Source organism: Ranitomeya imitator, chromosome 6 (assembly GCF_032444005.1).
Source record: "Ranitomeya imitator isolate aRanImi1 chromosome 6, aRanImi1.pri, whole genome shotgun sequence".
NCBI classification, from domain to species: domain Eukaryota; kingdom Metazoa; phylum Chordata; class Amphibia; order Anura; family Dendrobatidae; genus Ranitomeya; species Ranitomeya imitator.
In genome coordinates, this window is record NC_091287.1 from 561687562 (window position 1) to 561713415 (window position 25854).

A 25854-nucleotide genomic window follows, 5' to 3' on the forward strand; every position below is an offset into this window, starting at 1 on the left:
TGGAGCAGAGCGGTAGTGCAGAGTAACAGGTGGTGAGAGGTGTGACAGGCTGCCATCTACTGGAGCAGAGCGGTAGTGCAGGGTAACAGATGGTGAGAGGTGTGTCAGGCTGCCATCTACTGGAGCAGAGCGGTAGTGCAGGGTAACAGATGGTGAGAGGTGTGTCAGGCTGCCATCTCCTGGAGCAGAGCGGTAGTGCAGGGTAACAGGTGGTGAGAGGTGTGTCAGGCTGCCATCTCCTGGAGCAGAGCGGTAGTGCAGGGTAACAGATGGTGAGAGGTGTGTCAGGCTGCCATCTACTGGAGCAGAGCGGTAGTGCAGGGTAACAGTTGGTGAGAGGTGTGTCAGGCTGCCATCTACTGGAGCAGAGCGGTAGTGCAGGGTAACAGGTGGTGAGAGATGTGTCAGGCTGCCATCTACTGGAGCGGAGCGGTAGTGCAGGGTAACAGGTGGTGAGAGGTGTGTCAGGCTGCCATCTCCTGGAGCAGAGAGGTAGTGCAGGGTAACAGGTGGTGAGAGGTGTGTCAGGCTGCCATCTACTGGAGCAGAGCGGTAGTGCAGGGTAACAGGTGCTGAGAGGTGTGTCAGGCTGCCATCTCCTGGAGCAGAGCGGTAGTGCAGGGTAACAGTTGGTGAGAGGTGTGTCAGGCTGCCATCTACTGGAGCAGAGCGGTAGTGCAGGGTAACAGGTGGTGAGAGATATGTCAGGCTGCCATCTACTGGAGCAGAGCGGTAGTGCAGGATAACAGGTGGTGAGAGCTGTGTCAGGCTGCCATCTACTGGAGCAGAGCGGTAGTGCAGGGTAACAGATGGTGAGAGGTGTGTCAGGCTGCCATCTACTGGAGCAGAGCGGTAGTGCAGGGTAACAGATGGTGAGAGGTGTGTCAGGCTGCCATCTACTGGAGCAGAGCGGTAGTGCAGGATAACAGGTGGTGAGATCTGTGTCAGGCTGCCATCTACTGGAGCAGAGCGATAGTGCAGGGTAACAGATGGTGAGAGGTGTGTCAGGCTGCCATCTACTGGAGCAGAGCGGTAGTGCAGGGTAACAGATGGTGAGAGGTGTGTCAGGCTGTCATCTCCTGGAGCAGAGCGGTAGTGCAGGGTAACAGGTGGTGAGAGGTGTGTCAGGCTGCCATCTACTGGAGCAGAGCGGTAGTGCAGGGTAACAGGTGGTGAGAGGTGTGTCAGGCTGCCATCTACTGGAGCAGAGCGGTAGTGCAGGGTAACAGGTGGTGAGAGGTGTGTCAGGCTGCCATCTACTGGAGCAGAGCGATAGTGCAGGGTAACAAATGGTGAGAGGTGTGTCAGGCTGTCATCTCCTGGAGCAGAGCGGTAGTGCAGGATAACAGGTGGTGAGAGGTGTGTCAGGCTGCCATCTACTGGAGCAGAGCGGTAGTGCAGGGTAACAGATGGTGAGAGGTGTGTCAGGCTGCCATCTACTGGAGCAGAGCGGTAGTGCAGGGTAACAGATGGTGAGAGGTGTGTCAGGCCGTCATCTCCTGGAGCAGAGCGGTAGTACAGGGTATCAGGTGGTGAGAGATGTGTCAGGCTGCCATCTACTGGATTAGACACAACCACAGAAGCACCAACCACTATAAATCAGTGATTACAAAATCAACAATATAAGAACAGTTTATGCCATATGCCAGTGATCCAGTGCTCTGTGGAGAAAGGTTGTGGAAAAACCACTACATATGAAACAGAACAACCACAGCCAATATATAGACACACCCAGAGAAAGTGACCACGACAATGATATGAAAAAAATGCCTTTATTATATCTGATTGGCAGGTAAAATAATATAACAATTTGTGCGCATAACGAGACAGGAAATATAATTTACATAATTAATTAAAAAAATTTTTTAAAAAGAAAAGAAAATAACGACTGACCCAATTACATATATAGATTCAAATTCTAGGTTAGTGCAGCCCCAAGAAATTCAAAAAAACTTGGCAGTATTTATCATCAAGATGGATAAAATGTGCAATTTGCAATATGTAAGGTGCGGGGTATCAGGTATAAAAGGCCACTATTATATATCGACCTCATATAATGTAGGTCGTGATATGCCTCACAATATGCTTCAATCTATGGTGTACGTAATATATAAGGTAAAAAATAAAGTGCAAAGTGACAAAAGGCAAGGAAATACTGGTGTATATAAGCCTAAGCCTAAAAACATGTAACACCTTGTCACGATTCCCCTGACCGCTGTCACCAATGGGTCAGGATTCACACCGTGACCGTCACCCCTACGTCACGGATTGAGGTGACTTTAGGCCAACAGACGGCTATCACATGTGCAGGGGGGCTTATCTTAGTTATCCCTCCACTCCACGATGTGATGAAAAACCACACACAAGGCTATTGACCTCTTAGTTTACAGCAGGGGCTTATTCTAGGTATCCCACTGCTTTCAATATACCACGAACTGCAGAGATTTATGTATATCCCGCTTACAGTTCCACTTAACACTTGCAGTTCTCTGGCGCCCCCTTACTCTCAGGTCAGATTAGGTACTGCACCCTGGGTAATTAGTCGCCAGAAAGGCTGCCTGCTATGTACTGGCTATTGGGCACGCTGCAGCGACGCGATAACTACTCCCACTCAGGCAGGAACAATAATTATTAACCCCGCAGCCGCTTCAGCATCACCCAAAAGTCTGCACACTATCGGTATCACTGCCACCAGCTTCGATTAAACGGGTCCGAAGCTAACCCAACACAACAATAACAGTAGCGTATTTCCCTTCAGAAGACAGGGTAAGTTTAGAGCATGGATGAACGAACTAATATATAATAGTATATTCCATTGAAATTAATTAGGCAGTGCTTTATCAAAAATATTTTATAAAGAAGTTACAAATGAGACAATTGCAAATATGTACAAGGGTAATTATAACATAAAGGGAATAAATGAGAAAAAGCAACACTTACATGTTCAAAGCATGACAGGCAACCAGGCTAGGGCAGTTTTTCCCATACGTCCCAGCTCATTTGGACGTGAGCAGGGCTCTTCCAGGACAAGACAAGGAATCAAGCAGCAAGTGCCTCCTCAGAACCTGCCAGACACTTAAAACATTAAGGCTGTGACATCACAGAAAGGCTGGCTTATCCAGACCCTCCTCTCTCTACATTCTGCCTAAACTTTAAACTATTCTCTCTAATTTCTATAACTTCACTACAAAACGTGTCAGAGTCAGACCAAACCTATCATTCATCTCGGATTAACGTGAGCATTCTAATGAGATCAAATATGTCCTATCTGGGATACATATTTACAGATAAAACCCTACTTCTTTACCAGACGGAGTTAGAAACCCGAGTTTCATGGGAGGTGTAGATACACCGAGTGAGACTACGAATATATATTTTCATGTTCCTAGCTTAAATCGTTTGCCTAATATCTAACAAAAACTAAACAAAGAATCTTTCCTGAATCTTGGAGCCACTTTTCCAGTTTGAACTAGAGAATGTGGGAGGGGTGAGGGACTTTCCTCTGAGCCTGGAATTTACGACCCCAGAGCAATAAAACCCCCTTCTAGCATACAGTCCGTAGCCCAGAGAGAAACAAGTAGAGTCAGCTAGTGAAGGGGGGGGTTTAGCCCACCTCATGGGCTGACAAGCAACTAAACTTATGTGATAGTTCATACCATATCGTGACACCTCCCCCTTTTGGTGTGCGCTAGGGAGGCAGGACCTGATGGTTCTCCTCCATGCGCACCTCAGCAGGTTCACCCTGGTGGGCCAACCCATCACCATTGCCATGCTCTGGCTCCATGGTGCCTTCGCCTACCCGGTGCCCCAGGTAGTGAACCTCCCTCATGCCCATCTGACACTTTCCCGGCTTGATAGTCAGTCCTGCTTGGTGAATTCGCCTGAGCACCTCCTCGAGATGCTGCAGGTGTTCCTTCCAGGAGGGACTGAAGATGGCAATGTCATCCAAGTACGCCACGGCGTACGTCTCCAGTCCCTGAAGCAGGAGGTTGACCATCCGCTGGAAAGTGGCAGGGGCATTCTTCATGCCGAAGGGCATGACCGTGGACTCGTACAGTCCAAAGGGTGTGATAAAGGCGGACTTTTCCTGCGCCTCGGGGCTCAGGGGAATCTGCCAGTATCCTCGACTCAGATCCATTATTGTTATGTAATCTGCGCCAGCTAACTTCTCAAGCAGCTCCTCCATGCGCGGCATTGGGTGCGCATCCGAGGCTGTGATGGCGTTGAGCCCCCTGTAGTCCACGCAGAACCGGGTGGTCCGGTCCTTCTTTGGCACGAGAACTATAGGTGATGCCCACGCGCTCTTTGACCGTCGAATCACCCCCAGCTGTAACATCTCATCGATCTCTTGGCGCATAGTCTGCTGCACCTGGTCAGAGATTCGATAGGGTGTTCGCCGTAGTGGGGCGTGATTCCCGGTGTCCACCTCGTGGACTGTTAACTCAGTCCTCCCAGGTCGGTTGGAGAATACGACCCGGAAGGGTTCCAGTGTGGTTTGCAACTGCACCCGCTGGGGTTCAGTTAACGAGGCGCTTACCTCCACATCCTCAATGGACCCATTGGCCTTGGCTTGGGCCAGCAAGTCCAGGAGGGTGTCTTCCTCCCCGTCTTCGGGTAAGCTGCAGACCGGTAGGACGAAAGGTTCACGTTCGTGATGAGCCTTCATCATGTTGACGTGAAAGGCCTATCGCCTACCCCGAGCGTGGTCAAGCGTGACCACGTACGTGACCGGGATGAGCTGTTGGTGGACGACGTACGGGCCCTCCCAGGCTGCCTGAAGCTTATCCGTTGGTACGGGGACCAGCACCCACACCTTTTGACCCACGTGGTAGGTCCGCTCCCGGGCGTTCTGGTCGTACCAGTGCTTCTGGTCAGCCTGAGCCTGCGTCATGTTGTCATGCACAGACTGCGTCAAGGTTTGCATCTTGTCACGGAAGCGCATAACATACTCCACTATGGACACTTCAGAAGGGTTCAGCTCCTCTTCCCAGGATTCTCTTACCAACCCAAGGGGTCCCCGGACTCGCCTGCCATACAGGAGCTCGAAGGGGGAGAACCCCGTCGAGGCCTGCGGAACCTCTCGGTAAGCGAACAGCAGGTGTGGGAGGTACCGCTCCCAGTCGCGCCCTTGGGTCTCAACCAGCATGCGTAGCATCTGTTTGAGGGTACCATTGAAGCGTTCACACAAGCCATTGGTCTGTGGGTGATACGCACTCGATACCAGGTGCTTCACCTGCATTCTCTTACAGAGAGCCTCCATTAGGCGAGACATAAATTGGGTCCCTTGATCAGTAAGCATTTCCCTGGGAAATCCTACACGTGAAAAGATAGCCAACAGGGCATCCGCCACCTTATCTGCCCTAGTTGACGACAGAGCTACTGCCTCTGGGTACCGAGTAGCGTAGTCTACCACAGTAAGGATATATTGCTTTCCAGAGCTGCTGGGGATGGACAGCGGGCCCACAATGTCCACCGCGATCCTCTGGAAAGGCTCCTCTATCACTGGCAAAGGGATCAGGGGAGCCTTAAGAGCAGGCTCCGCCTTCCCCACTCTTTGACAAGTGATACAGGAGCGGCTGTAGTTTGACACATCTGTCCCCATCTTAGGCCAATAGAAGTGTTGAGACAGCCGGGCCTTAGTTTTGCTGATCCCCAAGTGTCCAGTTGCGGGATCTCATGGGCAATCCGCAACAACTCACCCCGGAATTGCTGCGGGACGACCAGCTGTCTTTCCCTCAACCACTCCTTTTGTGATTCTCCGGGTACTGTCTCCCGGTACAACCTTCCTCGTTCCCAGAACACCCTCTCCTTATCAGTCTCGGAGAAGGGCGTCCCGGCAAGTTGTCTCAAACTCTCTAGGCTCGCATCTGTGTGCAGAGCGGCCTGAAACTCCTGGCTAGGGGAAGCCAGAAGCGATGTCAGGGTCCCTTCCCCACGGGAACCCTCTTGGACCTGCTCTGGGTCCACCTCTGGTTCAGTCACAGTGGTGACTGAGGAGGGTCCGGAAGGCAGACAGTTATCTGCGTTCCGGGCACTCTGACTGCGGGTGACAGCAGCTACGTAGGCTGTCTCCCCGGGGGTTTCTACAGGCCCATCAGCCGATGCTGCTATGGGCTCTACCTCCCCATCCACCCCCAACACTCCAGGGGCAGTGCTACTTATGGGCCAGTTACCTTCCTCGGTGGCACTGGTCACTTTCATGGCGTCACCTTCCTCACGGTTCCCATGCATCTCCCCATCTCCTGTAGCACCGACACTTGCCCCTGTTTGGGGTTCCTCAGCCGTCTCACTCCGCAGAGCGACGTGGCTGGGCACGCCTGTACCTATGGACACATTAACCTTCACAGAAAAATCATTATCAGGTTCAGCTGGCACAGGTACAACATTTTCACCATCAATCCTAGGGAAAAAATGGTTATTAGATGCATCATTACAAGATAAAGCATGGTCAGGTAACACATGCGATTTCCCATCATCATCATCAGGGTTAACTTTACCCTTATTAGTAGATTGGGGAGGGGTGTCAGGGACGTAGTATGCAAACATCCTCCCCAAATCAGTCCCCAACAAAACATCAGTGGGCAAATTATCAGACAGCCCCACTTCCTTCACCCCGCTCCCAGCACCCCAATCAATAAAAACCCGGGCCATCGGTAAGGGACAGCTGATGCCCCCAATCCCAGTGACAGTTAGGGTTTTCCCCGGAATGATTTCTTCAGGGGCCGCCAGTTCGGGTCGGATGAGGGTTCGTTCAGCCCCGGTGTCCTTGAGGCCTGTAGCAACATGGCCTCCCACAGTGACGTGCTGTACGTTGTCACACACCCTCCCAACCACACCACCCACCAAAAGAACTGCTGCATTAGGCCCTGGGGCCTTGGCTGGGGGGTTCTTCTGCTTGGTTGGGCAGGAGAGACTGATATGACCAGTCTGATGGCAGGTGTAACACGTGCGAGGTTCGGTGGTCGGTCTGGTGCTGTTGGCCACAGGGCCAGGACCTCGGGTGTGTTGGCTGGCAGGGGTACTGGCGTTGGTTGCAGGCTTACCCCCTCTCCAGCTGGTGGTGACTGGCTTCTGCACTTCCGATCTACGGTTGGCCTCATAGGCATCGGCAATCTGCGCTGCTTTCGTCACGTCTTTGGGTTCTCTGTCCATCACGAACTGTCGCACCTCAGCTGGGCAAAGATGAAAGAACTGGTCTTTGATCATCAGGTCTCGCAGCTGTGCAAAGGTGGTCACTGACAGTCCTTGGGTCCACTGGTCAAAGTGGGTCCCCAGTCCATGCTCCACATCACTGTAACTGTCGTGTGGGCCACGTTGGAGGGTCCGGAACTTTCTACGGTACACCTCGGGTGTAAGCTGGTACTTGGCTATCAGAGCCTTTTTGATGGCCTCATAGTCACCATCTTGTTCTTGAGGGAGGGCAGCAAACGCCTCCAGAGCTTTACCTCTCAGCCCTGGTGTCAGGTATCGTGCCCATTCATCTGTAGGCAGCCGGTACTGTCTGCAGGCTTTCTCAAAGGCCCGCAGAAAAGTGTCCAAGTCCCCATCCTTCTCCATAACAGGGAAGTGATCGGGCCGGGGCTTAGGTATCTGAGCGCTGCTGGGCTCACGTCTCTGGGCGGTGGAGGGCATCCCCCCCTGCCGGAGCATCTCCAGTTCATGAGCTCGCTGGGCTTGGCGCTCGGCTCTCTCAGCCTCCCGCTCGGCTCGCTGGGCCTGAGCCTCTCGCTCAGCTCGGGCCTCTTGCCGGTATTGCTGAATCAGCTGCCGACGTCCCTCATGGTCGTCAGTGGGGAATTCTTTCAAGGCCGCCTGCAGGTGGGGGTCCAATTCGCCCGGATTGCTAACAGGGCCAGCATTCAGTGGTTGGACCTCTGCTGCAGCACCATGTTCGCTGGTGCTGGCTTCTGCGGCCTCTGAGCTCTGAGATTGGTCTCGAGCGGCTTCCCATTGCACCAGATCTGCGACCAGTTGGGCTTTGTTTTTGCTTGCAAAGTCAATGTGATGTGACTTGCATAAGGCGACAAGGGTGTCTCTGGTCTGCTGCTCATAGAAGGTTTCTCCCAGCACAACCATGGTTGCCAAATAAAAGATAGGATAGAAAAACGAAGAGAAAGGGAGGGGATAATTACCAGTACGCAATTGTCTCACAACTAAAAAGCACTGAGTTCGTTCTCCAAACTTATTTGCGCAGAGTCCTCGCAAGAACTTTCTGCAAGTTTTTAGTGAGAGGAATGATTACTCAAACCAAATCACTAATGCTCTAAGATATCCCACCGCCTTGCCACCAATTGTCACGATTCCCCCTGACCGCTGTCACCAATGGGTCAGGATTCACACCGTGACCGTCACCCCTACGTCACGGATTGAGGTGACTTTAGGCCAACAGACGGCTATCACATGTGCAGGGGGGCTTATCTTAGTTATCCCTCCACTCCACGATGTGATGAAAAACCACACACAAGGCTATTGACCTCTTAGTTTACAGCAGGGGCTTATTCTAGGTATCCCACTGCTTTCAATATACCACGAACTGCAGGGATTTATGTATATCCCGCTTACAGTTCCACTTAACACTTGCAGCTCTCTGGCGCCCCCTTACTCTCAGGTCAGATTAGGTACTGCACCCTGGGTAATTAGTCGCCAGAAAGGCTGCCTGCTATGTACTGGCTATTGGGCACGCTGCAGCGACGCGATAACTACTCCCACTCAGGCAGGAACAATAATTATTAACCCCGCAGCCGCTTCAGCATCACCCAAAAGTCTGCACACTATCGGTATCACTGCCACCAGCTTCGATTAAACGGGTCCGAAGCTAACCCAACACAACAATAACAGTAGCGTATTTCCCTTCAGAAGACAGGGTAAGTTTAGAGCATGGATGAACGAACTAATATATAATAGTATATTCCATTGAAATTAATTAGGCAGTGCTTTATCAAAAATATTTTATAAAGAAGTTACAAATGAGACAATTGCAAATATGTACAAGGGTAATTATAACATAAAGGGAATAAATGAGAAAAAGCAACACTTACATGTTCAAAGCATGACAGGCAACCAGGCTAGGGCAGTTTTTCCCATACGTCCCAGCTCATTTGGACGTGAGCAGGGCTCTTCCAGGACAAGACAAGGAATCAAGCAGCAAGTGCCTCCTCAGAGCCTGCCAGACACTTAAAACATTAAGGCTGTGACATCACAGAAAGGCTGGCTTATCCAGACCCTCCTCTCTCTACATTCTGCCTAAACTTTAAACTATTCTCTCTAATTTCTATAACTTCACTACAAAACGTGTCAGAGTCAGACCAAACCTATCATTCATCTCGGATTAACGTGAGCATTCTAATGAGATCAAATATGTCCTATCTGGGATACATATTTACAGATAAAACCCTACTTCTTTACCAGACGGAGTTAGAAACCCGAGTTTCATGGGAGGTGTAGATACACCGAGTGAGACTACGAATATATATTTTCATGTTCCTAGCTTAAATCGTTTGCCTAATATCTAACAAAAACTAAACAAAGAATCTTTCCTGAATCTTGGAGCCACTTTTCCAGTTTGAACTAGAGAATGTGGGAGGGGTGAGGGACTTTCCTCTGAGCCTGGAATTTACGACCCCAGAGCAATAAAACCCTCTTCTAGCATACAGTCCGTAGCCCAGAGAGAAACAAGTAGAGTCAGCTAGTGAAGGGGGGGGGGTTTAGCCCACCTCATGGGCTGACGAGCAACTAAACTTATGTGATAGTGCATATTCCAGGTGCCTTCTGGGAGAAGCGAAGTCTCCCTAAGCTAGAAGATCGTTGGGTACAGCCGGGACCAGCTGCTTCGAAAGCATCACCAAACCAGGGATTCAAGCTTCAGGAGGCTAATTTGCATATTCCAGGTGCCTTCTGGGAGAAGCGAAGTCTCCCTAAGCTAGAAGATCGTTGGGTACAGCCGGGACCAGCTGCTTCGAAAGCATCACCAAACTGAATTTTTGCCTGTAGGACATTATTGCAAGAGAGCTTGGCTGAGTAGATTACACAAGAAGGAAAACACACAGCAAGTCAGCAGGATCTAGGAGCAACATGGCAGATGTGACAACCTACATGGTGAGCTGCAGCATGTGCTACATGTTCACAGATCGACCAGAAGAAGAATCCAATTTCACCTGTCAGAAGTGTAGACTAGTGGCCCTTTTAGAAGAAAAGGTGCGGGGTCTGGAAGAAAGAATAGCAACTTTGAAACTCATCAAAGAGAATGAAGACTTTCTAGACAGAACAGAAGCATCTCTACTGGTCACAGAAGGTGCAAAAAGTGTCAGAGAACCTCCAAAAGCAGATGAGTGGAAGCATGTGACCAAAAGAAGCAAGAAGACCATGGAGAAATCACCAACCACACAACTGAAGAACCGATATCAAATCTTTGTAGAGGATGAAGATGGCACACCTAAGAATGAAGCAATACCAGCAAGCAAAAAAGAAAAGGGCACACAGCAACAAGTGACAGCAAAAAGTACAGCCAAGAAGCAACGAAGAGTGGTGGTGGTGGGAGACTCACTACTGAGAGGCACCGAAGCAGCCATCTGCAGACCGGACATAACTGCAAGAGAAGTATGCTGCCTTCCAGGTGCGATGATCAAGGATGTGACCGATAGGATACCAAAGCTCTTCAGCTCCAAGGACGTCCACCCATTTCTTCTGATACATGTTGGCACCAATGACACGGCAAGGAAGGACCTACCGACAATCTGCAAGGACTTTGAAGAGTTGGGGAAGAAAGTAAAGGAACTGGATGCACAGGTAGTTTTTTCTTCTATCCTTCCAGTAGACGGGCATGGCACCAGGAGATGGAACAGGATCCTTGATGCAAACAACTGGCTAAGACGATGGTGCAGACAACAAGGATTTGGATTCCTGGACCACGGTGTGAATTACTGGTATGATGGACTCCTCGCCAGAGACGGACTACACCTCAACAAACCTGGGAAACACACATTCGCCAGAAGACTCGCTACACTCATCAGGAGGGCGTTAAACTAGAAGAAGAGGGGACGGGAAGAAAAACATTAGACTCGAACAAAGACGACCCAGGAAAACATACTCAGAAGGGAGGTAAGAACATTTCTAAAACAATCCACAGTGAGGAGATTGGAACAAAACAAAATCCTCTAAACTGCATGCTCGCAAACGCCAGAAGCCTGACAAACAAGATGGAAGAACTAGAAGCAGAAATATCTACAGGTAACTTTGACATAGTGGGAATAACCGAGACATGGTTAGATGAAAGCTATGACTGGGCAGTTAACTTACAGGGTTACAGTCTGTTTAGAAAGGATCGTAAAAATCGGAGAGGAGGAGGGGTTTGTCTCTATGTAAAGTCTTGTCTAAAGTCCACTTTAAGGGAGGATATTAGCGAAGGGAATGAGGATGTCGAGTCCATATGGGTTGAAATTCATGGAGGGAAAAATGGTAACAAAATTCTCATTGGGGTCTGTTACAAACCCCCAAATATAACAGAAAGCATGGAAAGTCTACTTCTAAAGCAGATAGATGAAGCTGCAACCCATAATGAGGTCCTGGTTATGGGGGACTTTAACTACCCGGATATTAACTGGGAAACAGAAACCTGTGAAACCCATAAAGGCAACAGGTTTCTGCTAATAACCAAGAAAAATTATCTTTCACAATTGGTGCAGAATCCAACCAGAGGAGCAGCACTTTTAGACCTAATACTATCTAATAGACCTGACAGAATAACAAATCTGCAGGTGGTTGGGCATTTAGGAAATAGCGACCACAATATTGTGCAGTTTCACCTGTCTTTCACTAGGGGGACTTGTCAGGGAGTCACAAAAACATTGAACTTTAGGAAGGCAAAGTTTGAACAGCTTAGAGATGCCCTTAATCTGGTAGACTGGGACAATATCCTCAGAAATGAGAATACAGATAATAAATGGGAAATGTTTAAGAACATCCTAAATAGGCAGTGTAAGCGGTTTATACCTTGTGGGAATAAAAGGACTAGAAATAGGAAAAACCCAATGTGGCTAAACAAAGAAGTAAGACAGGCAATTAACAGTAAAAAGAAAGCATTTGCACTACTAAAGCAGGATGGCACCATTGAAGCTCTAAAAAACTATAGGGAGAAAAATACTTTATCTAAAAAACTAATTAAAGCTGCCAAAAAGGAAACAGAGAAGCACATTGCTAAGGAGAGTAAAACTAATCCCAAACTGTTCTTCAACTATATCAATAGTAAAAGAATAAAAACTGAAAATGTAGGCCCCTTAAAAAATAGTGAGGAAAGAATGGTTGTAGATGACGAGGAAAAAGCTAACATATTAAACACCTTCTTCTCCACGGTATTCACGGTGGAAAATGAAATGCTAGGTGAAATCCCAAGAAACAATGAAAACCCTATATTAAGGGTCACCAATCTAACCCAAGAAGAGGTGCGAAACCGGCTAAATAAGATTAAAATAGATAAATCTCCGGGTCCGGATGGCATACACCCACGAGTACTAAGAGAACTAAGTAATGTAATAGATAAACCATTATTTCTTATTTTTAGAGACTCTATAGCGACAGGGTCTGTTCCGCAGGACTGGCGCATAGCAAATGTGGTGCCAATATTCAAAAAGGGCTCTAAAAGTGAACCTGGAAATTATAGGCCAGTAAGTCTAACCTCTATTGTTGGTAAAATATTTGAAGGGTTTCTGAGGGATGTTATTCTGGATTATCTCAATGAGAATAACTGTTTAACTCCATATCAGCATGGGTTTATGAGAAATCGCTCCTGTCAAACCAATCTAATCAGTTTTTATGAAGAGGTAAGCTATAGACTGGACCACGGTGAGTCATTGGACGTGGTATATCTCGATTTTTCCAAAGCGTTTGATACCGTGCCGCACAAGAGGTTGGTACACAAAATGAGAATGCTTGGTCTGGGGGAAAATGTGTGTAAATGGGTTAGTAACTGGCTTAGTGATAGAAAGCAGAGGGTGGTTATAAATGGTATAGTCTCTAACTGGGTCGCTGTGACCAGTGGGGTACCGCAGGGGTCAGTATTGGGACCTGTTCTCTTCAACATATTCATTAATGATCTGGTAGACGGTTTACACAGTAAAATATCGTTATTTGCAGATGATACAAAACTATGTAAAGCAGTTAATACTAGAGAAGATAGTATTCTGCTACAGATGGATCTGGATAAGTTGGAAACTTGGGCTGAAAGGTGGCAGATGAGGTTTAACAATGATAAATGTAAGGTTATACACATGGGAAGAAGGAATCAATGTCCCCATTACACACTGAATGGGAAACCACTGGGTAAATCTGACAGGGAGAAGGACTTGGGGATCCTAGTTAATGATAAACTTACCTGGAGCAGCCAGTGCCAGGCAGCAGCTGCCAAGGCAAACAGGATCATGGGGTGCATTAAAAGAGGTCTGGATACACATGATGAGAGCATTATACTGCCTCTGTACAAATCCCTAGTTAGACCGCACATGGAGTACTGTGTCCAGTTTTGGGCACCGGTGCTCAGGAAGGATATAATGGAACTAGAGAGAGTACAAAGGAGGGCAACAAAATTAATAAAGGGGATGGGAGAACTACAATACCCAGATAGATTAGCGAAATTAGGATTATTTAGTCTAGAAAAAAGACGACTGAGGGGCGATCTAATAACCATGTATAAGTATATACGGGGACAATACAAATATCTCGCTGAGGATCTGTTTATACCAAGGAAGGTGACGGGCACAAGGGGGCATTCTTTGCGTCTGGAGGAGAGAAGGTTTTTCCACCAACATAGAAGAGGATTCTTTACTGTTAGGGCAGTGAGAATCTGGAATTGCTTGCCTGAGGAGGTGGTGATGGCGAACTCAGTCGAGGGGTTCAAGAGAGGCCTGGATGTCTTCCTGGAGCAGAACAATATTGTATCATACAATTATTAGGTTCTGTAGAAGGACGTAGATCTGGGTATTTATAATGATGGAATATAGGCTGAACTGGATGGACAAATGTCTTTTTTCGGCCTTACTAACTATGTTACTATGTTACTATGTTACTATGTTACCATATCGTGACACACCTATAAAAAATGTGCAAAAAAATTGGATGCTAAAATATATAATAAACCAATATAAAGTGCAATAAGTGCAAATGCCAAATACTACGAACTGGTGTAATGAACTAAATTCTAAAACCAATACTGTGTAAATATGGCAAAATTAAAAGCTACCAATATATATGTAACGAAGCCTAGATCTAGTGTCAATATCTCAAGGCTAGATATGCAATAGTGAAAAAATCTATACTGTGCAAATATAGCAAATATAGCAAAAGCAAAGGCTACCAATGTGTATGTAGAAAAGCCCAGGTCTAACACCGATACCTCAACGCCAAATTCCACATATTTTGTGCAAATATCGCAAAAGTAGAAGCTGTCAATATATATGAGAAAAAGCCAAGATCAGATACCAATACCGCAACACCTGATGTCCACAAGTGCCTTAATTGTGCAATGTATAGGGTAACAGGTGCTGACTGAGAGATGTGTCAGGCTGCCATCTACTGGAGCAGAGCGGTAGTGCAGGGTAACAGGTGCTGAGAGGTGTGTCAGGCTGCCATCTTCTGGAGCAGAGCGGTAATGCAGGGTAACAGGTGCTGAGAGATGTGTCAGGCTGCCATCTCCTGGAGCAGAGCGGTAGTGCAGGATAACAGGTGCTGAGAGATGTGTCAGGCTGCCATCTACTGGAGCAGAGCGGTAGTGCAGGGTAACAGGTGCTGAGAGATGTGTCAGGCTGCCATCTACTGGAGCAGAGCGGTAGTGCAGGGTAACAGGTGCTGAGAGGTGTGTCAGGCTGCCATCTTCTGGAGCAGAGCGGTAATGCAGGGTAACAGGTGCTGAGAGATGTGTCAGGCTGCCATCTCCTGGAGCAGAGCGGTAGTGCAGGATAACAGGTGCTGAGAGATGTGTCAGGCTGCCATCTACTGGAGCAGAGCGGTAGTGCAGGGTAACAGGTGCTGAGAGGTGTGTCAGGCTGCCATCTACTGGAGCAGAGCGGTAATGCAGTGTAACAGGTGCTGAGAGGTGTGTCAGGCTGCCATCTACTGGAGCAGAGCGGTAATGCAGGGTAACAGGTGGTGAGAGATGTGTCAGGCTGCCATCTACTGGAGCAGAGCGGTAGTGCAGTGTAACAGGTGGTGAGAGCTGTGTCAGGCTGCCATCTACTGGAGGAGAGCGGTAATGCAGGGTAACAGGTGGTGAGAGCTGTCAGGCTGCCATCTACTGGAGCAGAGCGGTAATGCAGGGTAACAGGTGGTGAGAGATGTGTCAGGCTGCCATCTACTGGAGCAGAGCGGTAGTGCAGGGTAACAGGTGCTGAGAGGTGTGTCAGGCTGCCATCTACTGGAGCAGAGCGGTAATGCAGGGTAACAGGTGGTGAGAGGTGTGTCAGGCTGCCATCTACTGGAGCAGAGCGGTAGTGCAGGGTAACAGGTGCTGAGAGGTGTGTCAGGCTGCCATCTACTGGAGCAGAGCGGTAGTGCAGGGTAACAGGTGCTGAGAGGTGTGTCAGGCTGCCATCTACTGGAGCAGAGCGGTAGTGCAGGGTAACAGGTGGTGAGAGATGTGTCAGGCTGCCATCTCCTGGAGCAGAGCGGTAGTGCAGGGTAACAGGTGGTGAGAGGTGTGTCAGGCTGCCATCTACTGGAGCAGAGCGGTAGTGCAGGGTAACAGGTGGTGAGAGATGTGTCAGACTGCCATCTACTGGAGCAGAGCGGTAATGCAGGGTAACAGGTGCTGAGTAGGGTTGAGCGACTTTTACTTTTTTGAGTCGAGTCGGGTTTCGCGAAACCCGACTATCTCAAAAGTCGAGTCGAGTGAAATCGCCGATTATGACGAAAAGTCGGGGATCGACCGAATCACGAAACCCAATGCAAGTCAATGGGGGAGTATAGTCGGCAGTGAGTGGGGGCCAGGAAAACACCTACAGTGCCAATTTTAATGGCAAAAACATCAATTCTTGGTACTGAAGCTTGTCAATCTTAATTCATCTTATAATAATAGTAAGGCATTGGAAATTGGGGTTCATTTGGCTAAAGTTGTGGGTGGTAGGGCTGGTTCAAGTATTTAGTGGGCCCAGGAAACGTGGACCATGTCACGGCAGTGGAGCAGTGAGAGGTAAGTATTTCAAATTTGCAAGTGCTGTGATCCTGAGCAAGCATGGGGGGCCCACTCGTTGGCATTGGCACTGGCACAGGGCCCCTCAAAGTACAGCGGTGTGTTTGCACGGCGGGGGCGCCTCCCACCGGCAGCAACACTTTTGCACACTATGAGGGGCCCTGTGCCAGTGACGTCGCCAGAGGCGTAGCTAGAGCTTTTGCCGCCCGGGGCTGTTCCCGAGTTTGGCGCCCCCCCCCCCCCGGCTCAATACACACAAAGGTTACCAAAAATGGTTTTCCCGTTTTGTAGAACTTAAACTGGGCCTAATGGTGTCACCCCCACATGCCACACCTGTGACTTAATACCACCACACCATGACCAGGCCACATAGTGACCGAATAATACTACATACAAGGGACAAATACCACAACACCATTTCCAGACCACATATTACCACCACATAGTGACTGAATACTACAATACTGATCAGTAATAAAAAAAAAAACCACAATACTATCACCATAAGTGCCAGTATTCACAGGAGATCTGTACTTAGTATGCAGTGTCTGTGTAGAGGTAATACAGAGATCACTGGTGACATTATACACAGGACCTCTATATAGTATACAGTGTATAGTGTCAGTGTATAGGTAACACTGACTCACCAGTGACGTCCCTAGGTGAAGTCCTTCATCTTTCATCCAGCACAGACCGCCATCATTCCTTCCAGCCAGGACTCGTTTCTGCAGGAAATAACACAGTTATCTCGAGCTCCGCTTGCAGAACACATTACTTAATTTTTCACAACTTCTACATTACACCACATGAAGATAAAAAGGCGTTATAGTGTCACTCTGCACAGTAACAGGACCGCCCCCCCCCCCCCCATTTAAAACAGTATACTCAAAAAATAAAATAAATACATCACTGCAGTAATAATATCCCTTAATTATCCCCTATGGTAACACTATTCCCCACCCTGGCCCCGTTTATCTCATTCCTGGCTCCAGCCATATGTTCTCGCATCCTGCCCTCATGACTATCCATTCTACCCCATATGATCTCCCCATCCTGCCCCACCAGCCTCCATCGTATCCATCCTGCCCCATGATCCAATCCTGCCCCGTGTCTCCAATCATGTCCCGTATCTACATTCTGCCCATGCCTCAAGTCCTGCCCCCAGTGTGTCCAGCAATCTGCCCCAGTGTGTCCAGCATATTACCCCCATGTTGTCCAGCAATCTGCCCCAGTGTGTCCAGCATATTACCCCCAGTGTGTCCAGCAATCTGCCCCTGTATGTCCAGCACTGCCCCCAGTGTGTCCAGCAATCTGCCCCAGTGTCCAGCCTTTCCCCAGTGTGTCCAGCAGTCTGCCCCAGTGTGTCCAGCATATTACCCCCAGTGTCCAGCATTGCCCCAGTATGTCCAGCATATTACCCCCAGTGTGTCCAGCAATCTGCCCCAGTGTCCAGCATTGCCCCAGTGTGTCCAGAAGTCTGCCCCAGGGTCTCCAGCATTGCCTCAATGTGTCCAGAAATCTGCCCCAGGGTCTCCAATATTGCCCCAGTGTGTCCAGCAATCTGCCCCATGGTCTCCTGTATTGCCCCAGTGTGTCCAGCATTCTGCCCCATGGTCTCCAGTATTGCCCTGGTGTGTCCAGCAATCTGCCCCATGGTCTCATGTATTGCCCCAGTATGTCCAGAAGTCTGCCCCAGGGTCTCCAGCATTGCCTCAATGTGTCCTGAAATCTGCCCCATGGTCTCCAGTATTCAGTGTGTCCAGCAATCTGCCCCATAGTCTCCTGTATTGCCCCAGTATGTCCAGAAGTCTGCCCCAGGGTCTCCAGCATTGCCTCAATGTGTCCTGAAATCTGCCCCATGGTCTCCAGTATTCAGTGTGTCCAGCAATCTGCCCCATAGTCTCCTGTATTGCCCCAGTGTGTCCAGCATTCTGCCCCATGGTCTCCAGTATTGCCCCAGTGTGTCCAGCAATCTGCCCCATAGTCTCCTGTATTGCCCCAGTGTGTCCAGCAATCTGCCCAATGGTCTCCTGTATTGCCCCAGTGTGTCCAGCATTCTGCCCCATGGTCTCCTGTATTGCCCCAGTGTGTCCAGCATTCTGCCCCATGGTCTCCAGTATTGCCCCAGTGTGTCCAGCAATCTGCCCCATGGTCTCCAGTATTGCCCCAGTATGTCCAGAAGTCTGCCCCAGGGTCTCCAGCATTGCCTCAATGTGTCCTGAAATCTGCCCCATGGTCTCCAGTATTCAGTGTGTCCAGCATTCTGCCCCATGGTCTCCAGTATTGCCCCAGTGTGTCCAGCATTCTGCCCCATGGTCTCCAGTATTGCCCCAGTGTGTCAAGCATTCTGCCCCATGGTCTCCAGTATTGCCCAAGTGTGTCCAGCATTCTGCCCCATAGTCTCCTGTATTGCCCCAGTGTGTCCAGCATTCTGCCCCATGGTCTCCAGTATTGCCCCAGTGTGTCCAGCATTCTGCCCCATGGTCTCCAGTATTGCCCCAGTGTGTCCAGCATTCTGCCCCATGGTCTCCAGTATTTCCCCAGTGTGTCCAGCATTCTGCCCCATGGTCTCCAGTTTTGCCCCAGTGTGTCCAGCAATCTGCCCCATAGTCTCCTGTATTGCCCCAGTGTGTCCAGCAATCTGCCCCATGGTCTCCTGTATTGCCCCAGTGTGTCCAGCATTCTGCCCCATGGTCTCCTGTATTGCCCCAGTGTGTCCAGCATTCTGCCCCATGGTCTCCAGTATTGCCCCAGTGTGTCCAGCATTCTGCCCCATGGTCTCCAGTATTGCCCCAGTGTGTCCAGCAATCTGCCCCATGGTCTCCAGTATTGCCCCAGTGTGTCCAGCAATCTGCCCCATGGTCTCCAGTATTGCCCCAGTGTGTCCAGCATTCTGCCCCATGGTCTCCTGTATTGCCCCAGTGTGTCCAGCATTCTGCCCCATGGTCTCCAGTATTGCCCCAGTGTGTCCAGAATTCTGCCCCAGGGTCTCCAGTATTGCCCCAGTGTGTCCAGCATTCTGCCCCATGGTCTCCAGTATTGCCCCAGTGTGTCCAGCAATCTGCCCCATGGTCTCCAGTATTGCCCCAGTGTGTCCAGCAATCTGCCCCATGCTCTCCAGTATTGCCCCAGTGTGTCCAGCATTGCCCCCAGACAGTCAGACATAAAGAAAAAAAAAAAAAAGTAAAATCCTCACCTCTCCCGTTCCCAGCGCAGGTCCGGTGCAGTCAGCGTCTCTCCGGCTCTGCGACGCTCAGGACAGAGAGGCAGAGCGGCGCGCACAGTAGTGACGTCATCGCGCCCTCTGCTCTGAGACGTCGCAGAGTCAGAGGACGCTGAAGCTGCAGGAACCAGGAGAGGTGAGTATTAGAGCGGGGGGCGGGGCGGGGGCGGGGGTGGGGGGAGCTGGCCCTGGTCATGGCGGCGGACGGCGCCGCCCGAAGATTTAAAGGGGCGTCATTTTTTTTTTTTTCTTCTCCTGCAGCGCCGGCCGCCCCCCGCATTGTGCCGCCCGGGGCGGACCGCCCCCCCCGCACCCCTCTTCCTACGCCACTGGACGTCGCCAACGAGTATTCCCCTCCCCACCTGATGAAGGAACCTGCACTTTCATCTGCACCTTCCTCTTTGTCCCCGTGTAAGGTGGTATAGTATGCGGAAAGAGGAACCTGACTTTCAGCAGGGTCACAATCTTGCTGTGTAGCGTGCACGAGGAATGTTGCGTTATGGGTCAATGTACCAGCAGACTCATCTATCACTGTCTGGGCAATGGGCAGGATGAGGAGGAAGCACAGATATAGGCCCAAATAATAAAGTGGGCTAAATGCAGTTCAAAATTGGTTACAGGACTAACCAGGGGGCATTGCTTTGTTCAGCGGAGGACAACTGTAAGGAGCGGCAGACACCGTTAGTAGGCCCCAACCCAACCAGTAGCCCCACTGCAGTTTTAAAATTCCGATAGGCTGAAAACCTGATAATTGCAGGTCATTTTTTTTAAGAGGACAGCTGTATTGAGTGGCGTAGACAGACACTGCTAGTAGGCCTTACACCACAAAGTTGGCTCGATGCAGGTTTAAAAAAGGTTACATGGGTACACAGGCAGCATTGGTGTGCTCAGTGGAGGACTATTGGAAGGAGGGACCGCAGACAGACTTAGTAGGCCTAAGGCTGGTTTCACATTTGCGTTTAAAAATGCAGCATTTTAAACGCAAACGCAGGTGGTGAAAAAACGCATTTAAACGCATGTGTTAAAACAAACGCGGCGTTTTGACGGGTTTACATGCGTTTTTTCCTGCGTTTGCGTTTTTGAAACGCATGATGAGAAGTGTGTGACAGCTGCCAATCATCAAAATCAACTAGAAAACCCACTATAAACAGAAATAGCTAGGGTTAGGGTTAGGGTTAGGATCCCTAGTAAACCTAGGGATCCTAACCCTAACCCTAACCCTAGGGATCCTAACCCTAATCCTAGGGATCCTAACCCTAACCCTAGGGATCCTAACCCTAACCCTAACCCTAGGGATCCTAACCCTAACCCTAACCCTAAGGATCCTAACCCTAACCCTAACCCTAAGGGTTAGGGTTAGGATCCCTAGGGTTAGGGTTAGGATCCCTAGGGTTAGGGTTAGGATCCCTAGGGTTAGGGTTAGGGTCCCTTAGGGTTAGGGTTAGGGTTGGGGGGTGGCTTATCAGTGTGTATTCTTGTGTTTTTCTATTAAAACGCATGCGTTTACATGGACAGCAATACGTTTTTTTGCCGCAAAAAAATGCATGCTTTTTTTGTGGCCAAAAAACGCCGCTAGAAATTACTACATGTTGCATTTCTGCAACAAAACGCATGCATAGAAAAGACGCATGCGTGGTCATAACGCGGCAAAACGCATGCAAAAAATGCATGCATTTTTAATGTTAAGTATAGGAAAAAAAATGCATGGGTTTTTTTGCACTAAAACGGAGCGGCAAAAAACGCAAATGTGAAACCAGCCTAAAATAAAAAAATAGGCTCAATGCAGTTTCAATTACCTTGCAGGGGTACACAGGCAGCATTGGTGTGGTCAGCGGAGGACGATTGGAAGGAGTGTCTGAAACAGTTAGTACTCCAAAATAATACCTAGATGTTAATGTCTCGCAAAAAAACAAAACAAAAAAAAAGGGTGGCATACTTAGGTACAGGGGTGGGCTCCTCTGCTGACTTTCAGACATTGTTATTTGGCGCAAAGTATTTACTGGTGTAAATATAGGACACTGCCACTGAATATTTTAACTAGCATCATACATGTCAACAAATTGGTATTGTCAGTGACAGGCATTGAAGGATGTCAGCGCATAGACTAAACATTGTTGCAGCTGTGAGAGATAAATTTGCAAGTGGTAGAGCAATGTTTGAGCTGGGGGGGGGGAACTCTCTCGTGGCCGGCGGTACAGGCCCAGGGCCCCTCATGTTACAACGGTGTGTCTGACGTTGGGTGCGCACCACCACCGCCAGAGACACTTTATTGTACTATGAGGGACCCAGTGGCAGTGCCGTTGACCAATAGCGTGCACACCCACCTCTTCAGACGAACGGCACTCTCAAGGGTGCTTGCGCCAAGTGGCGAGACCACGGCCCCGTGGGGGGGGAGTTAGCCCATTTAGGGAGGTGTAAACATGTCGTATGCTGGACAAACAGCTGCTGCAAATTAAGAGATAGGAACAGTCAGTAAGACCAGTCCACAAGTAAGACCTTTTTATAGGAAAGCTAGGTGTCTGCCGGGCAAGGTGGGGCAAAATAATTCGAAATCCAGTTGTGGTTCATTTTAATGAAGGTTAGATCATCTACATTTTGGGTAGCCAGACGAGTCCTTTTTTCAGTCAATATTGAACCAGCAGCACTGAATACTCTTTCTGATAGGACACTAGCTGCCGGGCAAGCAAGCTCCTGCAATGCATATTCTGCCAATTCAGGCCAGGTGTCTATTTTTGATGCCCAGTAATCAATTGGGAATGACGGTTGAGGGAGAACATCGATAAGGGATGAAAAATAGTTAGTAACCATACTGGACAAATGTTGTCTCCTGTCACTTTGAATTGATGCTGCAGTACCTGTCCTGTCTGCGGTCATAGCAAAATCACTCCACAACCTGGTCAGAAAACCCCTCTGTCCAACGCCACTTCTGATGTGTGCACCCCTAACACTCCTGGTCTGTTGCCCCCTGGAGCTCGTGTGAGAACGATCACGTGCGCTGTGTGCTGGGAATGCCTGAATCAAACGGTCAACAAGAGTTGCTTGTTTTGTTGCTAATATTTGTTCGAGGTTCTCATGTGGCATGATATTTTGCAATTTGCCTTTATAGCGAGGATCAAGGAGGCAGGCCAACCAGTAATCGTCATCGGTCATCATTTTTATAATGCGGGGGTCCCTTTTTAGGATACGCAAGGCATAATCCGCCATGTGGGCCAATGTTCCAGTTGTCAATTCACTGCTGGTGCTGGATTGAGGGGCACTTTCGGGCAAATCAACGTCACTTGCCTCCCTCAAAAACCCTGAACCTAGCCTTGCAACACCACCAGTTTCTATTGACCCATGAGAAGCTTCCTCATCCAAAAAATACTCATCCCCATCATCCTCCTCGTCCTCCTCCTCTTCACCCACTACCTTGTCCTGTAGACTGCCCTGACCAGACAATGGCTGACTGTCATCAAGGCTTTCCTCTTCCTCGGCTGCAGACGCCTGCTCCTTTATGTGCGTCAAACTTTGCATCAGGAGACACATTAGGGGGATGCTCATGCTTATTATGGCGTTGTCTGCACTAACCAGCCGTGTGCATTCCTCAAAACACTGAAGGACTTGACACAGGTCTTGTACCTTCGACCACTGCACACCTGACAACTCCATGTCTGCCATCCAACTGCCTGCCCGTGTATGTGTATCCTCCCACAAATACATAACAGCCCGCCTCTGTTTGCACAGTCTCTGAAGCATGTGCAGTGTGGAGTTCCACCTTGTTGCAACGTCGATGATTAGGTGATGCTGGGGAAGGTTCAAAGACCGCTGATGGTTCTGCATACGGCTGGAGTGTACGGGCGAACAGCGGATGTGTGAGCAAAGTTTGCGCACTTTGAGGAGCAGGTCTGGTAACCTCGGATAACTTTTCAGGAAGCACTGCACCACCAGGTTTAAGGTGTGAGCCAGGCAAGGAATGTGTTTCAGTTGTGAAAGGGCTATGGCTGTTGTGAATTCTGCTCTTGGGCTCCCTCCGGTGGTTATGAGTGGTAGTGCTGCTGTCGGTGGATCGCAGCATTTATCAGGTGTGTTCAATTTGGACTCAGCTATTTAGTCCTGCTTGATCCTTTAGTCAGTGCCAGTTGTCCATTGTTTTTGGAGGATTCACATCCCTTCTGGTCTCTCCTGTTCGCTGTGCTTTTCTTCAAAGATAATATACAACAAAACCTGGCACTCAGCTTTTATGTCTGAAGAAATATTTATTTTATCAGCAACGAAACGTTTCGGTCCTAAACACTCTGGACCTTCATCAGTCACGTGCTATTTGGTATAACTATGAGTGACGTGCTCCTATGGGCAGGCGATAAGAGGTATCAGTAAAGCTATGAGGAAATAATCCGTATGGCTGCAAGGGCAGCATCCGTGCAGGGATAACTAAGCTGACGCGGAGTCCACCGCTAGTCCAAGAGCTGAATAAGGAGGGCGCCTCAGCTCTTGGACTAGCGGTGGACTCCACGTCAGCTTAGTTATCCCTGCACGGATGCTGCCCTTGCAGCCATACGGATTATTTCCTCATAGCTTTACTGATACCTCTTATCGCCTGCCCATAGGAGCACGTCACTCATAGTTATACCAAATAGCACGTGACTGATGAAGGTCCAGAGTGTTTAGGACCGAAACGTTTCGTTGCTGATAAAATAAATATTTCTTCAGACATAAAAGCTGAGTGCCAGGTTTTGTTGTATATGGTCATGGTGTTGGAACCTACCTGAGCACCACTTGTTTTGAGGCTGTGCACCAGTTTTTGTACAATTAATTTTCTTCAAAGATAAGTCCTGGCTTTGTTTTTGCTGTCCACCTGCTGTGGACCTTATAGTTCTGTGCATTTTCATGTTTCGTCTTGTCCAGCTTTGTCTGTGAAGGATTTTTTGCAGCTTAGCTGTGTCTCTGGAGATGTACATATACCCTCCATGTCTTTAGTCAGATGTGGTGATTTGTATTTTCTGGGGTGGATATTTTCTAGTATTTTAATACGGACCGCATAGTATTCTGTTCTATTCTTTCTTTTTAGCTAGTATGGCCTCCTATGCTAAATTCTGATTTCATGTCTGCGTATGTTATTTCCCTCTCCTCTCACAGTCAATATTTGTGGGGGGCTGTCTATCCTTTGGGGATTTTCTCTGAGGCAAGATAGGTTTCCTGCTTCTGTCTTTAGGGGTTGTTAGTTCTTAGGCTGTGTCGAGGGGTCTAGGGAGCGTTAGGTACCCCCCACGGCTACTCCTAGTTGCGCTGCTAAGTTCAGGGTTTGCGGTCAGTACAGGTGCCACCTTCTCCAGAGTACGTCTCATGCTGCTCCAAGGCCACCAGAACATAACAGTACAACTGGCCAACAATGAGTTAATTGCATCTCAAAAGAAGGGAGGAAAGGTTTTGAGCCATTTTTTTTTCCGTGGCCTGTTTGGTCTGTTCCTCCCTCTTAATCTCTGGGTGGCTGCGGAACCTAGTAATAACATGAATGTTCAGGAGTTAGTTTCTCGTGTGGATCAGCTTGCTGCTAGGGTACAGGGTATTTCAGATTATATTGTTCAGACTCCTGCCTTAGAACCTAGGATTCCCACTCCTGATTTATTCTTTGGTGACAGATCCAAATTTTTGAGTTTCAAAAATAACTGTAAACTGTTTTTTACATTGAGACCCCGGTCTTCTGGTGATCCCAAAATCATCATATCCCTGCTGCGTGGTGACCCACAGGATTGGGCATTTTCCCTGGAAACTGGCAATCCTGCTTTGCTTAATGTTGATTCTTTCTTTCAAGCATTGTGGTTATTGTATGATGAGCCTAATTCTCTGGATCAAGCTAAGAAAATCTTGCTGGACCTGTGTCAAGGTCAAGAAGCGGCAGAATCATATTGCCAGAAATTTAGAAAATGGTCTGTACTGACTAAATGGAATGAGGATGCCTTGGCGGCAATTTTCAGAAAGGGTCTTTCTGAATCCGTTAAAGATGTTATGGTGGGGTTCCCCACGCCTGCTGGTCTGAGTGATTCTATGTCTCTGGCCATTCAGATTGATCGGCGCTTGCGCGAGCGCAGAGTTGTGCAAACTGTGGCGTTGTCCTCCGAGCGGAGCCCTGAGCCTATGCAGTGTGATAGGATTTTGTCTAGAGCTGAACGACAAGGATTTAGGCATCAGAATAGGTTGTGTTTTTACTGGGGCGATTCTGCTCATATTATTTCTGATTGCCCTAAGCGTACAAAGAGAATCGCTAGTTCTGTTGCCATCAGTACTGCGCAACCTAAATTTCTGTTATCTGTGACCTTGATCTGCTCATTATCGTCATTTTCTGTCATGGCATTTGTGGATTCAGGCGCCGCTCTGAACTTAATGGACTTAGAATTTGCCAGACATTGTGGTTTCCCCTTGCAGCCTTTGCAGAACCCTATTCCTTTAAGGGGCATTGATGCTACACCGTTGGCTAAAA